Raw genomic sequence first — 15,210 nt, forward strand, 5'->3', positions numbered from 1 at the left:
TGGGTTCTTCAATAAAATTCTGACATGGATGTGGGACACCTCCTTGTGAGTTGTTGGTCGAAGTCCTGTGGTTCTGCCTTTCCTCTGTGTCTCACTGCATCTCTCTCCTTCCCCTTCTTTCCCCCACCTCTGTCCTTTCCCATTCTTCCCCTCTCTTCTCTTTACTTTCTGCTCTTTTTTTTCAAGGTAGAGAGCAGAGACAGTTTCACTTTGTAGCTCAGGCTATCCAGCAACCTTGGGCCTCAGACTGAGTCCTGAGATTATAGGTGTGTGCTCCTATTCCTCTTTCTGCAGTACTGTAAATGTTCAGAAAAAATGAGTTTCACGAATACAAATGTGTCACATTGTAAATATACATCAAACTGCCTGGTCAGATTTTCTATAATTTTGCATGTATGTACATGTATGGCTGTACATGGGTGTGCATACCTGTGGCGGTCAACACTAGTGTTATCCGCACTCTCACACTGAACCTGAGGAATGAACCAGGACCTTCTGATTATCTAGAATAGCTGGTCCACAAGCCCCAGGGATCCCCTGCCTCCCCCTCCCACTATCAGCTTTTTACCTGGTGCTGGATCTGAACTCAAGTCCTCATGCTTACAGACACAGGCCACTGCTCAGCATGCACTTTCTCTGTATAAAAGTAAAAGTCATCAAACACTTGTGTAATTATTATTTTTTGAGAATTTCATACATATGATGTATTTTAATCATATTGAGCCTCATTCACCCTACACTGCTACTTTACAACAGAATTCCCCCCCAATGCCTCCTACCAACAACTTCTTCCCCATCCTCCCTTCCCCTCCCTCCTTTCTTCCCTCCCCCCTCCCCTTTTAAAATAACCCACTGAGTCCAGTCAGTGCTGCCCATGAAGACATATGATTAGACCATTTCTCTGGATAGTAGACATACCAAGGACGTACTCCTGAAGAGAACCGAATTTCCCTCTCTTGCATCAGCCATCACCTGTCTGCAGCTCCTCAGCTGAAGGGAGAGGGCTCGTGTGACCCTCCTCATTCAGTCTAGAATGTTGAAAAAGAGTATTAGTGTATGAAATTAATATTTTTCAACATTAACTTTCTGGTCTGTGCAGTGTAGGACACTGCACACTGCACCATCTGATGCAGGCTAACAGTCCGCACTTAGTGCCCCTCCCTGCCCCTTCTTGTTCTTTAATGACAGAGTTCAATATTTAGCCCAGGTGCCCAAACCCTAAATCATCCTACCTCAGCCTCTTGGTCACAGGGATTAGAATCGTGAATGGTGAATTATTTCTCAATTGGTTTTTCAGATATAAAGTGAAGCTATAAATCAATTTATATTGACAACCTGGGTATTTAACAAGCCACACCCTTGGCTGTCCTGACCCCCTTGTGTGTCCCTTTCTGTGTTAAGCATATTCCCTCCTGTTTATGACCTAATGCCAATCTATTAAAAAAAGAAAGAAAACAGACAGACAGACAGACATCTTTGCTTTGCTTTCCTCTTTTCTCTTCTTGAGGACTGGCTCTCCAAAATTCAGCTGTTGTGTGTCTGAGCTAGGGCTCAGTGCAGACTGACCAGATCTCTTTTTGTTGCCTGACCAGGACAACCTAGTACAAGAGAATACGGATGGACCACAAGGTGGCGCTAGCGCCACTCCTCTCTTCTGGGTCCGCCCAGGCTCACCTTCCTTCCCTGAAGTTCATGATTCATGCAGAGGCTGAGGACAAGCTGAGCAGCAGCCTGGGTTTCTCTTCTTCTCCTGCATCTGACAGCAGTGAGTATGGGCAACAGGAATGACTTTCTTATAGTATAATTAGCATCACACACCTCACGAACTTACAGAGCACAGATGTGTGGCTATGGGAATATTCAGAGGTGTGCAAACATATCTCCATAATGTACTCTGCTTATTTAATCCGGAGATGCCTTCCCACAAGTTCTCTAGGTATTTTCAGTGTGTGTGTGTGTGTGTGTGTGTGTGTGTGTGTGTGTGTAGGGGCTGCAGGGTGGGGCTAGGGCACTGTTCAATGTGTGTGGAGATTACAGGATAACTTTTGAGAGTCAGTTCTTTTCTTCCAGCTTGTTGAGGAGATCTCTCCTGTACTTTGTTCCATGCTGGGAACTCCAGGGTAGCTGGCCCTTCAGCTTCCAGGAGACCTCCTTTGTTGGGATTACAAAGGCATGCCCCTGTAGTCCCCTTTCCATGGCATTCTTGGATTGAACTCAGATGGCTAATCTTATGCAGCTGGTACATTTACCTGCAGACACCTCTTGCTGGACCCTGGGTGGTTTTCAGAACCCTTTTCTTGGTATGAGTTCAGAGGATCAAATCCAGAGCCTTTCACATGCTAGGCAAGTGTTCTGCCAGCCTGGTGCGATTTTACATATAAAAGCATTTCATCCACAAAGGAGGCAATTTGACTTCTTCCTTTCCTGATTGTATCACTCTTTCTCTTCTCTCATCTTATTTTTCTGAGGATCCAAGCTCTTCACTAAACAATAGTTGAGGGATGGTTGCTCCTGGCTCTATCCTGTATTTAGAGGAACTGATTTAAGTTATTCGCTATTCAGTATGTTGTTCTTAATTCCTGCGGGTTAGACGAGGGTTATGCTAGAAAAGACACAGACACGAGGCGATACCACGTGGTACACTTTTTAATGGGAGGGGAAAACACACTAGGAAAAGTGAAAGGAAGGGACAACGGGAAGGGACAAGAAGGGGCGAACTTGTGGCTTGTCCTTGCTTTTAACAGAGGGTGCAAAGGCTTCTGGGAAATGTGTCCCGCGCTTGCATGCCCTGGAGTCCAGTGGGATGCTGGCAGTTGTAGTGTTGCAAGGGAACAACATTTCACCCTTTTGGTTTGATTAAAAAAAATTGGGGGACCTTAAAGGGTAGGGAATGGGGGCGTAGTCCAGTCTCTCATGGCTGCTTCCTGCTGACTTTGGGCATTGAGGGGTCCAGGGAATGTCCGATTATCTTGGCAATGTCCCATTGGCGTTTGCGGTCACTGGTGTAGTTGGTCACTGATGTCCATGTCCAGGGTTGCTGGCTGGTGTAGTCGGTCACTGGTGTTTGAAGTCCTGGCTGTCGTCTGAGGCGGCTGATTGAAGAAATCTGTGTGGCTTTTCCTGAGTAGCTGGGTCATCATTAAGATGCTGGAAGGCAAATTCCTGTGGGTTAGACAACGGTTACGCTAGAAAAGACACAGACACGCGGCGGTACCACATGGTACACTTTTAATGGGAGGGGAAAACACACTAGGAAAAGTGAAAGGAAGGGACAAGAAGGGAAGGGAAGGGGCGAACTCGTGGCTTGTCCTTGCTTTTAACAGAGGATGCAAAGGCTTCTGGGAAATGTGTCCCGCGCTTGCGTGCGCTGGAGTCCAGAGGGATGCTGGGAGTTGTAGTGTTGCAAGGGAACAACATTTCACCCTTTTGGTTTGATTAAAAAAAACTGGGGGAACCTTAAAGGGTAGGGAATGGGGGCGTAGTCCAGTCTCTCATGGCTGCTTCCTGCTGGCTTTGGGCATTGAGGGGTCCAGGGAATGTCCGATTATTTTGGCAATGTCCCATTGGCGTTTGTGGTCGCTGGTGTAGTTGGTCACTGATGTCCAGGGTTGCTGGCTGGTGTAGTTGGTCACTGATGTCCAGGGTTGCTGGCTGGTGTAGTTGGTCACTGATGTCCAGGGTTGCTGGCTGGTGTAGTTGGTCAATGATGTCCAGGGTTGCTGGCTGGTGTAGTTGGTCACTGATGTTTGAAGTCCTGGCTGTCGTCTGAGGCGGCTGATTGAAGAAATCTGTGTGGCTTTTCCTGAGTAGCTGGGTCATCATTAAGATGCTGGAAGGCAAAAGTTGCATTAGTAAAAGAAAAAAAATTAAAAGAAGGGGGGAATTTTTGGAGAGCTGGGGTGAAGAGGGGGGGGGAGAGGGTCTTAGGATGTCCGGGGTTAAGAAATGATAAAAAAAATTAAGTGATACTTATTCCTTTGTGTTTGATCCGTTGGGCTGGCATCCCGGAGCTTAAGGAAACTGTCTTAAAAGAAATAGATTCTAACCATACATCTCTTAACATTTCAGGGGCCACTGCTGCAGTCAGCGGCTGTCCTGTTACGTAAAAGAGCTTTGTAGAGGAGAATCTGCTTACCACTTGCCTTCGTATTTGATGGGGGTACCTGTAACGACAGCTAGACGGTTATTTATGAATTTAAAGAAGGGAGGGTGTGTTAACACAGCGACAGATCGGGACCATTGTTGTGCTTAGACTGTAGTAGGGGGAACTGAATCCGGCGTCCTTTGGAACCTAAGAGAACAGGGTCCGGTTTGGGTCACCGTGTATGAAGGATTATCTTGAGCTGTGGAGACAAACGGTTAAGTGAATATCTGGTCCTGGGATCTGACTTTTGGCAGATCTGACAGGAGGCTGCTGTAGCTTTTAGGAGCCTGATATCCTTAGGTGTAACAAAGGGAGAGTGGTGGTTAGTGACAGCGGGAGCCTAGAGGGGCCTTGGAAGATCGAGGGGGAGGCATAGGACAGGGAGGAGACGCTCCAAGCTGCCTGTGTGGCCTGTGGCGGAGAGGAGACAGGGAAGAATCGGAAGACACGCACGACCTGTTGCGGGAGAAGTGGGGCGAGGCTGGCCCGGAGAAGGAACGGTAATGGGTGAGCTGTCGCTGTCGCTCAACTGGGCGGAGCGAGAGCGAGTGGCCCCCCCGAGGCGCGGTGGGGGGGTGTGGAGGCAGGGGGGTTGAGGTTTGTCCGCGGGATCCATAGCGGCAGCGGGAGCAGAGGGTCCCCGGAGGGATGGCATTGCACCAGCCTTCCAGATGTGGGGGTTGGTTACAGAGCCCACGACTGAAATGAAGTCTGTCCGCAAAAGGTACCTGGCCCGAACCCGGCTACCATACGGGGGGAGGAAAAGCCCCGGCCCAGGCTGGGAGGAGACAATTACCGCGAACACGGCAAGCCAAGAGCGCTGGTGTTCCGGACGTTCTTGGGGCGTGCTAACTCTTTAGGGCCTGCTTATGGCCCGAAGGGGACAGGAAAAAGTTAGAAAAAAAGGAAGAAAAAAGAGAAAAAGCCCGGAGCACCGAACTCCGGGTGCGCGGACTGAGCGTTTCGGCCGAGGGCAAAAAACCGGGGAAGGCGGGTTAGCAACCTAGCCCTAGCCCAAGGTGTGCAAAGAAAGCCGGCCGGACAGTCTTTGAATGCCCCAGGGGGAAGGAAGTGAACCCGGGGTAACTCACGGATCAGGATGAAGTGGTGGAAATGGCCGTGGGAACAGGTGGTGGTGAGCGAAGGCAGGCTGTTGGTTCTCTAGACCTTGTCGGTGAAACCCAGAGGCAAAGCCTCGGGCACCGGACGGAGAGGTCTCCGGGTCGATGCGGCACCAAATGTTGTTCTTAATTCCTGCGGGTTAGTCGAGGGTTACACTAGAAAAGACACAGACACGCGGCGGTACCACGTGGTACACTTTTTAATGGGAGGGGAAAACACACTAGGAAAAGTGAAAGGAAGGGACAAAGGGAAGGGACAAGAAGGGGCGAACTTGTGGCTTGTCCTTGCTTTTAACAGAGGATGCAAAGGCTTCTGGGAAATGTGTCCCGCGCTTGCATGCGCTGGAGTCCAGAGGGATGCTGGGAGTTGTAGTGTTGCAAGGGAACAACACAGTATATTTGTTTAATAGGATTATCACAGTGTTCTTTATTGTGTGCAGGAATGAGTTTTACAAAGACTTCCTTTGTCTATTGAGATTATGATATCATACTTATCCATGATCAAGTTATGTGTTGAAGTTCTTTTACTAATTTGCATATGCTGGACCATGCTTGCAAAAACACAGTGTTCTTTCACCATGTGTTTCTGTGCTTTCTATTACTGTTGACTTTTTCTACAATTCCATTATGATTTGATAGGATATAAGAAATTACCTTTTGGATTTGTTAAAAGTTTGTGATGGCCAGACGAACAGAGGCGGAGCGGCGGCGGCCAGATGCACAGAGGCGGAGCGGCGGCGGCCAGACGCACAGAGGCGGAGCGGCGGCAGCCAGACGCACAGAGGCGGAGCGGCGGCGGCCAGACGCACAGAGGCGGAGCGGAGGCGGCCAGATGAACAGAGGCGGAGCGGCGGCCAGACGCACAGAGGCGGAGCGGAGGCGGCCAGACGCGGCGGAGCAACACCGCATACAGGAAGAGGCTTTCGGGGACCGGCGCAGAGGCAGACCCAAGCGGTGGGAACAGCCGTGCAATAAGGAGAGCAGATCGCCCTACTACAATCGAATCAAAGAGGTAGGCCTTTGGTTGGCCAGGTCACTGGCACAAGGGGAGCCTGGTCCTGTCCTGAAGATCCTTCAGAGGGGTGAGAGGGTTCTTGGCCTGCAGCAGGAACCACGAAAGAGAGTGAGGGCATTTTGTAAGCGGAGCCCTTGGCCAGCAGGGAAACCTGATCCGGTTTTTAAAGGACCCATTGGATAGGATCAATAGGAGGAGATGGGCAGGCGCCAAGGCAAGAATTCTCCCAATAATCCGAAAAACAACATGAAAACATCAGAACCCAATGATCTTACAACAGAAGTATTTGAACAACCTAACACAGAAGAAATGGAAAAAATCGACTTTATGAAGATAATAGAGTCCCTTAAACAACATGTAAAAAATGCCCTTATAGAAATGGATGAGAAGTATAACAAAAAGTTTGAAGAAATGAGTAAATACGTACATGATACCCTGGGAAACCAAGAAAAAACCATCAAACAGGTAATGGAAACAGTTCAAGAATTGAAAACTGAAATGAAGGCAAAGAAGAAAATACAAACTGAGGACCAGCTGGATATGGAAAATCTAGGCCAACGAGCAGAGTCTACAGAAACAAGCATAATCAATAGAATACAAGAGCTAGAAGAAAGACTCTCAGATGCTGAGGACACCATAGAGAAAATAAACGAACAGATCAAAGAAAACAGCAAAGCCAACAAATTCTCAACACAAAACATTCAGGAACTATGGGACACAATAAAAAAACCAAACCTAAGAATAATAGGAATAGAAGAAGGAGAAGAGTCACAGCTCAAAGGCCCAGAAAATATTTTCAACAAAATTATGGAAGAAAACTTTCCCAACTTAAAGAAAGATATTCACTTAAATATTCAAGAAGCATACAGAACACCAAACAGACTGGATCAAAGAAAAACATCTCCTCGCCATATAATAATCAAAACACAAAATATACAGGTTAAAGAAAAAATATTAAGAGCTGCAAAAGAAAAAGGGCAAGTAACTTATAAAGGTAAACCGATCAGACTTACACCTGACTTCTCGATGGAAACTATGAAAGCCAGAAGGTCCTGGATAGAGGTTCTGCAGAAGCTAAGAGACCATGGATGCAAACCCAAACTACTATACCCAGCCAAGCTATCATTCATTATCAATGGAGAAAACAAAACATTCCAGGATAAGAACAAATTTAAACAATACGTAGCCACAAATCCAGCCCTACAGAAAGTAATAGAAGGAAAATCGCAACCCAAGGAATCCAACACTGCCAACACTGCCTACAATAACCCAGGCATCTAATGACCCTTCACGAGCACATCTCAAAGAAGGGAGACAATCTCTACTACCAAAAGCAATAAGAATAACCGGAGTAAACAACCACTGGTCATTAATATCACTTAATATTAATGGGCTCAATTCACCTATAAAAAGGCACAGGCTAAAAGATTGGATACGAAAACAGGATCCAACATTCTGCTGTTTGCAAGAAACACATCTCAACCACAAAGACAGGCACCTACTCAGAGTAAAGGGTTGGGAAAAGGTGTTTCAAGCAAATGGTCCTAAGAAAAAAGCAGGTGTGGCCATACTAATTTCTAACAAAACTGACTTCAAACTAAAATCAATCAGAAGAGACCGAGACGGTCACTTTATACTCATAACAGGAACAATTCATCAGGAGGAGGTCTCAATCCTGAATATATACGCCCCCAATATAAAAGCACCTACTTATGTAAAAGAAATATTACTAGAACTCAAGGCAGACATCAAACCACACACACTAGTAGTAGGAGACTTCAACACACCTCTCTCTCCAAGGGACAGGTCAATCAGACAGAAACCTAATAGAGAATTAAGAGAATTATTGGAGGTAATGAAGCAAATGGACTTAACAGACATCTATAGAACATTCCACCCAAATAGGAAAGAATATACCTTCTTCTCTGCAGCTCATGGAACCTTCTCAAAAATTGACCACATACTCGGAAACAAAGGAAACCTCCACAGATACAAAAAAATATCAGTGTCCACCTGTGTCTTATCAGATCATCACGGATTAAAATTAGAAGGCAACAACCACGCTGCCCCCAAAAAACCGACAAACTCATGGAAACTGAACAGTCAACTACTGAACCACACCTGGGTCAAGGAAGAAATCAAGAAAGAAATTAAAGTCTTCCTTGAATTTAATGAAAATAAAGGGACAACATACTCAAACCTATGGGACACAATGAAAGCAGTGCTAAGAGGAAAGTTCATAGCACTAAGTGCCCACTTAAAGAAAACGGAGAATGCATACATTGGGGACTTAACAACACACCTGAAAGCTCTAGAAAAAAAAGAAGCAGACGCGCCCAGGAGAAGTAGAAGACTGGAAATAATAAAACTGAGGGCTGAAATCAACAAAATAGAAACACAGAAAACAGTCCAAAGAATCAATGAAACAAAAAGCTGGTTCTTGGAGAAAATCAACAAGATCGACAAACCCCTATCCAAACTAATTAAACGACAGAGAGAGAACACGCAAATAAATAAGATCAGAAATGAAAAGGGGGACATAACCACAGACACAGAGGAAATTCAGAGAATCATTAGATCTTACTACAAAAGCCTGTATGCCACAAAACTGGAAAATACAAAAGAAATGGACATTTTTTTAAATAAGTACCACATACCAAAGCTAAACCAAGACCAGGTGAATGATCTAAATAGACCGGTTTCTCGCGAAGAATTAGAAATGGTTATCAAAAATCTCCCTTCGAAAAAAAGCCCAGGACCAGATGGTTTCAATGCAGAATTCTACCAGAACTTCCAAGAAGAACTAATACCTATACTCCTTAATGTATTTCACAATATAGAATCAGAAGAGTCATTGCCAAATTCCTTTTATGAAGCTACAGTTACCCTGATACCAAAACCACAAAAAGACCCAACCAAGAAAGAGAATTACAGACCGATCTCACTCATGAACATCGACGCAAAAATTTTCAATAAAATACTGGCAAACCGAATCCAAGAACACATAAGAAAAATTATCCATTATGATCAAGTAGGCTTCATCCCAGAGATGCAGGGCTGGTTCAACATACGCAAATCTATCAATGTAATCCACCATATAAATAAACTGAAAGAAAAAAACCATATGATCATTTCACTAGATGCTGAAAAAGCATTCGACAAAATTCAACACCCCTTTATGATAAAGGTCTTGGAGAGAATAGGGATACAAGGGTCCTACCTAAATATAATAAAAGCTATTTACAGCAAGCCAACAGCTAACATTAAATTAAACGGAGAAAAACTCAAAGCCATCCCACTTAAATCAGGAACACGACAAGGATGTCCACTCTCTCCATACCTCTTCAATATAGTGCTTGAAATTCTAGCAATAGCAATAAGACAACATAAGGAGATCAAGGGGATTCGTATTGGAAAGGAAGAAGTTAAGCTTTCGTTATTTGCAGATGATATGATAGTGTACATAAGCGACCCCAAAAATTCTACCAAAGAACTCCTACAGCTGATAAACAGCTTTAGTAATGTGGCAGGATACAAGATCAACTCCAAAAAATCAGTTGCCTTCCTATACACTAAGGATAAGGAAGCAGAGAGGGAAATCAGAGAAGCATCACCTTTCACGATAGCCACAAATAGCATAAAATACCTTGGGGTAACCCTGACCAAGGAAGTGAAAGATCTACTTGACAAGAACTATAAGTCTTTGAAGAAAGAAATTGAAGAAGACACCAGAAAATGGAAAGACCTCCCTTGCTCTTGGATTGGGAGGATCAACATAGTAAAAATGGCAATTCTACCAAAAGCAATCTATAGATTCAATGCAATCCCCATCAAAATCCCATCAAAATTCTTCTCAGATCTGGAGAAGACAATAATCAACTTTATATGGAAAAACAAAAAACCCAGGATAGCCAAAACAATCTTATACAATAAAGGATTGTCTGGAGGCATTACCATCCCTGACTTCAAACTCTATTACAGAGCTACAGTATTGAAAACAGCTTGGTATTGGCATAAAAACAGAGAAGTCGACCAATGGAATCGAATAGAAGACCCTGACATTAACCCACAAACCTATGAACACCTGATCTTCGATAAAGGAGCTAAAAGTATACAATGGAAAAAAGAGAGCATCTTCAACAAATGGTGCTGGCAAAACTGGATGTCAATCTGCAGAAGAATGAAAATAGATCCATATCTATCACCATGCACAAAACTCAAATCCAAATGGATTAAAGACCTCAATATCAGTCCGAACACACTGAACCTGATAGAAGAGAAAGTGGGAAGTACTCTACAGCACATGGGCACAGGAGACCACTTCCTATGTATAACCCCAGCAGCACAGACACTAAGGGCATCATTGAATAAATGGGACTCCCTGAGGCTGAGAAGCTTCTGTAAAGCAAAGGACACTGTCACTAAGACAAAAAGACAACCCACTGACTGGGAGAAGATCTTCACCAACCCTGCTACTGACAAAGGTTTGATCTCCAAAATATATAAAGAACTCAAGAAACTAGACCGTAAAAGGCTAATCAACCCAATTATAAAGTGGGGCACTGATCTGAACAGAGAATTCTCAACAGAAGAACTTCAAATGGCCAAAAGACACTTAAGGTCATGCTCAACTTCCTTAGCGATCAGGGAAATGCAAATCAAGACAACTTTAAGATACCACCTTACACCTGTCAGAATGGCGAAAATAAAAAACACCAATGATAGCCTTTGCTGGAGAGGTTGTGGAGAAAGGGGTACACTCACCCATTGCTGGTGGGAATGCAAACTTGTGCAACCACTCTGGAAAGCAGTGTTTCAGTTTCTCAGGAAATTCGGGATCAACCTACCCCTGGATCCAGCAATACCACTCTTGGGAATATACCCAAGAGAGGCCCTATCATACAACAAAAGTATATGCTCAACTATGTTCATGGCAGCATTGTTTGTAATAGCCAGAACCTGGAAACAACCTAGATGCCCTTCAACGGAAGAATGGATGAAGAAAGTATGGAATATATACATATTAGAGTATTACTCAGCAGTAAAAAACAAGGACTTCTTGAATTTTGCATACAAATGGATGGAAATAGAAAACACTATCCTGAGTGAGGTAAGCCAGACCCAAAAAGAGGAACATGGGATGTACTCACTCATATTTGGTTTCTAGCCATAAATAAAGGACATTGAGCTTATAATTCATGTTCCTAGAGAAGCTAAATAAGAAGGTGAATCCAAAGACAAACACATAGGCATCCTCAGGAATATTAACCTTCATCAGGCGATGAAAGGAGACAGAGACAGAGACCCACACGGGAGCACCGGATAGAAATCTCAAGGTCCAAATCAGGAGCAGAAGGAGACGGAGCACGAGCAAGGAACTCAGGACCACGAGGGGTGCACCCACACACTAAGACAATGGGGATGTTCTATTGGGATCTCACCAAGGCCAGCTGGCCTAGGTCTGAAAAAACATGGGATAAATCCGGACTAGCTGAACATAGCGGACAATGAGGAATACTGAGAATTCAAGAACAATTGCAGTGGGTTTTTGATCCTACTGCACGTACTGGCTTTGTGGGAGCCTAGGCAGTTTGGATGCTCACCTTACGAGACCTGGATAGAGGTGGGCAGTCCTTGGGCTTCCCACAGGTCAGGGAACCCTGATTGCTCTTCGAGCAGATGAGGGAGGGGGAATTGATCGGGGGAGGGGGAGGGAAATGGGAAGCGGTTGTGGGGACGAGGCAGAAATCCTTAATAAATAAATAAATTTAAAAAAAAAAAAAAAGTTTGTGATGGAGTGTTCCAATTGTTATTATGTACTTATCTTTATTCTTCCTAATATTGGCTGAATATCTGTTTTTTCAGGTAGAAATACAGTTTGTGGAGTCTGCTTGCTTAAAATGCCATTCTATCCTTTCCCTGTCAGTCTTCATATGCGTTGCGAGCTGGCTGAGTTTCCCGCTGCAATAAACAAGTGGTTATTGTTTTCTGTTTTTCAATTCAGCCTGCCAGTTGCATCTTTTGCTCCAGAATTGAGACCATTTATTTGTAGGTTAATGTTAACATGTTTGTACTGGCTGGTCTTTGGTGGTGCACAACTTTAATCCCAGCACTTGGGAGGCAGAGACAGGAGGATCACTGTGAGTTTGAGACCAGCGTGGTCTACAGAGTGAGTTCCAGGACAGGTTCCATAGCTACAGAGAAAAAACTTTTGTACTGAATGAAATCCTGTAATTTGGTGGGCTTCTCTTCACCTGATTTTCTGAATTGGTTTCAATTGCTATGTGATATTTCCTTTCTCTCATCTTAGTTGTTTACTGCTTTCGATTGTTGTGATAAAACATCATGATCAAAAGAAACTGGGGGAAGAAAATGTATATTGGGTTACCCTTCCACATCACAACCAACCACTGAAAGAAGCCAAGGCAGGAACTTAGGCAAGCACTGAATCCGTGACCATGGACAAACATGGCTCACTAGTTGCTGCTCATGGCTTGCTCAGCCTGCTTTCTTAAGTATCCTAGGACCAAAAAGTGGACTGGGCCCTCCCACATCAATCATCAATCAAGAAAATGCCCCACAGACTTGCCAATCTGCTGCAGGCTATTACTCAACTGAGGATTCTTCTTCACAGATGACTCCAGCATATGTCAAGCTGACAAAAGCTAACCAGCACACTTCCTGAGTTACTGCTGTTGATTCCTTAGAACTACAGGAGTTATTTTCTGTAGTGATCATAGCTTTCTGTCTTCTTCCTTTGTGTTTTTATTTTCCCGTGAGTGTTTTCTTCACTGCTGCTTTGGTGGTCATGCATTGCTTTAGCTGTGTTCATCTTCAAGGTCTTTATAAAGGACGAACTTGTTTGTAGTAACATTGGTTGTCCATTCTTTTCTTTGAGGACTCAAAATACATAGCTCCACACTCTTGCCTTTAGCCTCTGACAAGGAACGTGCTGTTTTTCTGATTGGTTTTTCCAACCAGGTCCATGTGAGTAACTTGGCTCATCTTTTAAATCATTTCTAGCACTCTGTTCTTGTTCAGTAATCTCTGAATTTCACCAACAGTGTGATATGACAAGATTATTTTCTGGTCTGATGTATGTGGTAGTCTAAATTACCTCTGTATCCGGATGTCCTTGTCGCTCAATAGATACAGGGAATTTTAGGATATTACTTGAATAAATAGGTTTTATATGCTTTTAGTCTGTTTTTCAGCATTCTATTAAAATAAAAAATATGTCTGCATGGTCTGCCTGTCATGTTCTGGGATCATCATAAATTTTTCTTTATTCCTCTCAAATAAAAAGGAATGCAATAACTTATTAATCCTTGTATTTGAAGTCCTAGTAATTTTATCTTTCAGTTAGTTTAGTCTGTTGGAGGTGGTTTTCCCTAAAGTTTTAAAAGTTTATCTGAACAATTTTCCAACATTTACATTTTTAAAAATTCTCTGTTTATTGTACATATTCTATATTGTTTTGCTTATTTCCCTCAGCTGTCTATCTTTTTGCAGTTGCAATCCTTTGTAAGTAAACCTCCTGTATAATTTCTTCAGCACTCTATCCAATTAAATACCTTTGGATTCAGTTGCTGACAAGTTATGATCCTTTGAGAAAGTTTTGTTTCCTACATTCTTGTGTTTTGTTGTTGTGGTTTGTGCACCTGTGGGAGAGAATGTGGTTCGCACACTGATATGAGGATTTGTACAGTAAGCTTCTTTCTACAGAGGGCACTGGTCAGAGTACAGAATAAACCACAGTAACAACACCTGAGCCAACTTGCCACAGGAGGTGGTGGCGTACACCTTTAGTTCCAGCATTTGGGGGGGGGGGCATAGGCGGATGGATCTCTGAGTTTGAGGTCAGCCTGGTCTGTGGAGTGAGTTCAAGGACACCCAGTGCTACAGAGAGAAACCCTGTCTCAAATAAACCATAACAGTGACAACTAAAATGTATAGGAAGTAAGGTTAAGAAAAAGAAAAGGAGAATAAGAGAAAAGAGTAATACCTTAAAATCAATGTAGAAACAAAATACTTTTCACACTAAAGACCTCCTGTCTATCTTTGTATAGTCTTCTCCATGGCTAGCACCATGGATCTTTGTGGGCTGTGGTCCAGGTAGGCACTTCTGTTTGTGGGTTTGTCTAAATGAAGCAGTGTCTCCTGGATGCTTTGGAGAAGTGGGAATGGCAAACAGAGCATGGAATTCTGCAATGGAGAGAAGTTCTTGGAGCTGAGCTCTTTGCCTAAGCATTTTCAGATCCTTTCCAGCACCAAAGCACCATGCAATAGGGAAGAAGCTGTGGAAATCGAGTAATCCTTTTACTCAGGTTCAAAGTTCTCAGCCCCTGTCTGCTGCACACAAATTGCACCATGAGTCAGTTTCAGAAACCAAAGAATCTGCCAGGCACCTGCTCAGAACTCTCATGCTCAGCAGTCATCCAGAGGAGCCATGTCATTCTGGTTACAGGAGGCAGGGCTGCCTGTCCTCATGCCTGCACAGCCTGAGCTAGGAGTGTGTCTCAGTCACTCCCTCCTGCACTACTGTTCCTCATGGCTGCCTACCCACCAGGGCATCCAGGGCACCATGATATGTGCTAGATGATTTTAGATTCCACCAAAGCTCAAACTCAGAGAATAAAAGCTCTGAGATCTAGCACTGTGTGAGAGAGAGTGTGGAGAGCTCGGGCTGTGCACCTCTGTGTTCCTTTCTGTTACATAGAACAGGGGTTTTCAGAGTGGGCCTTATCCTGAGTAACTCCATATATACAGCAGTGGTTTGCTTCATTTTGAAAGCAAATGCTGAGGAAAAATGACTCTGTACCTTATGTGTGCAAGTATCCAGCACAGACATAAGTCATAGATTGATAAACAACTCATTAATACAAATAATACAAACAAAATTATTCCTACCTGGTTGTGTGACACTGTTC

General features: G+C 44.0%; 1 protein-coding gene across 1 annotated transcript in view; it reads left to right on the plus strand.

The window, feature by feature from the left end:
* The first annotated feature begins 1,713 nt into the window (after nt 1–1,713).
* The window catches only part of LOC121440938 (guanylate-binding protein 6-like), a 51,027-nt gene continuing 37,530 nt past the window's right edge, over nt 1,714–15,210 (plus strand). Inside the window, exon 1 of the mRNA XM_041641976.1 lies at nt 1,714–1,765. The gene's annotated coding sequence lies outside the window, so the exon portion shown is untranslated. The remainder of the gene's footprint in view (nt 1,766–15,210) is intronic.

The sequence above is a fragment of the Microtus oregoni genome, unplaced genomic scaffold (assembly GCF_018167655.1).
Source record: "Microtus oregoni isolate MIOR12 unplaced genomic scaffold, Mior012 000072F_ref0000427, whole genome shotgun sequence".
Classification (NCBI taxonomy): domain Eukaryota; kingdom Metazoa; phylum Chordata; class Mammalia; order Rodentia; family Cricetidae; genus Microtus; species Microtus oregoni.